Source organism: Saimiri boliviensis, chromosome 6, assembly GCF_048565385.1.
Source record: "Saimiri boliviensis isolate mSaiBol1 chromosome 6, mSaiBol1.pri, whole genome shotgun sequence".
Classification (NCBI taxonomy): Eukaryota; Metazoa; Chordata; class Mammalia; order Primates; family Cebidae; genus Saimiri; species Saimiri boliviensis.
The window spans coordinates 83,259,724-83,261,547 of record NC_133454.1 but is presented as its reverse complement, the minus strand read 5'-3'; the positions used below and the strand labels follow the sequence as shown (position 1 = coordinate 83,261,547).

Below are 1,824 nucleotides of genomic sequence, written 5' to 3'. Positions count from 1 at the left end.
TCAGGTGTGGGGCAAGTGCCTGATAAAGAAGGCCATTATTTTGAGGAGCACAGAGAAACAAGAACCAACAATTAATGTTGCTGTTTCAGCTCATCTTAGCAAATATTTTCTGAGTGGCCACAGGGACCACCGTGAGGCTACTCCCAGGTAATAGAAAGAGGCATGAACTTGAAGAGAGAAGACATGGTTCAAAGGCTAGTTACTTTAGCAAAGTTTAAACTTTCATCTTTGTTGAGTGGTTGTGAAAACTAAATGGAATAATTCACATGAAAGCATCTGGCTATATAAATATAGATTAATATTATACATTGTGGGAGTTAACATTATTATGAGAAATCAATATGGATAATACTGGATAAATGTTGCTTTTTTACATATAACCAATGATTTTGGTGATGGCTTAACAGAACCAGAATAGATTTAGTTTGCCCCAGACAGGCAAGCTCTGGCATTACCCAGGTGACACAGATCAGGACAAACCGACATAAAGGACACTGATGGGAGGCTGGGCACAGTAGCTCATGCCTGTAATCCCAGCACTTTGGGAGTCTGAGATGGGTAGATCATAAGGTCAGGAGTTTGAGACCAGCCTGGCCAACACGGTGAAACCCCGTCTCCACTAAAAATACCAAAATTAGCCAGGTATGATGGCATGCACATGTAATCCCAGCTACTTGGGAGGTTGAGGCACAAGAATCACTTGAACCTGGGAGGCAGAGGTTGCAGTGAGCCAAGATCACACCACTGCACTCCAGCCTAGATGACAGAGCAAGACTCCAACTCAAAAACAAATAAATAAGAAGAAGACTGATGTGTGTATGCTGAGCTCCCATGTGGGTGTTGCTTGCCGTACCCCTCAGAATCAATAAGCCTCAGCAGATCTTTACCCTGATTGCCTGTGACCATGACTAACTGCCACAGCTTGATTACAATGACTGCAATCTCCTTGCCATTGCATCTCAAATACATCAATGTTATCAGTACATCTTGTACCTTCTTTAAGAGCCCACCTGTCAGCATTAGTTCACAACCTGGTAATACATGCCAGTAATGGCTTACGCTTTGTCCTATACAATCACATAGACTTGCTGATTCAACAAAACAGCTTTTTTTTTAAACCTCTTCACTCCACACATGTAGAACAACTCAATTTTTTCTCAAACACCGTGTACTTTAACATTGCCAAACCTTTGTTCTTACAAAGATTCCTTTGGCCTAGATGTCCCCACTACTCATCCTCCTGCTGGTCTGCTATTTATACTTACAAATAAATGTGGGCTCAAGCAAATGTAAATTATCATTTCTCCTTAAAACACTAGATGGAATTCATTACATCCTCATCTATACTTTCATTTCACTCTATTTATAATTCAATATACTTATTCAGCAAACATTTATAGCATGCCTGCTGAATGCCAGAACTCTTTTAAAATTTTTCTTTCTTTCTTTCTTTTTAAAATCAGGGGAAAGCATGAACACAGTTCCCCACAACCACAAATTATGCAGTCGAGTTTCCTGCATTTGGGGAAATTGCAGGGGTCAGCATATCCGGAGTGCAATGGATAAGCCTCGCCCTGGAAAAACCATCTTGCTGATCATGGTATCTCCCCTGCCAGGTAAGTATGAGAATGTCAGAACTCTTTAAGATGCAAAGGACAGAAACCCAATCCAAATAGCTTAAACAAACCAGCTCACCATGTTTTCAATCTCACCTATTTTTCCATTCTACTTAATTTATAAATTAATATACTTATTCAACAGATATTTATAGAATTCTGTCAGACTCTAAGATGCAAATAACAGAAACTAAAATTCCAGTAGCAT

The 1,824-nt window shown here is 39.8% G+C and overlaps 1 non-coding gene across 1 annotated transcript; it reads right to left on the bottom strand.

Moving 5' to 3' along the window:
* Window positions 1–1,460: 1,460 nt before the first annotated feature.
* Window positions 1,461–1,624, bottom strand: LOC120364862 (U1 spliceosomal RNA). Its single transcript, XR_005579995.1, has one exon. It is a non-coding gene; the product is annotated as a U1 spliceosomal RNA (small nuclear RNA).
* Window positions 1,625–1,824: the final 200 nt, after the last annotated feature.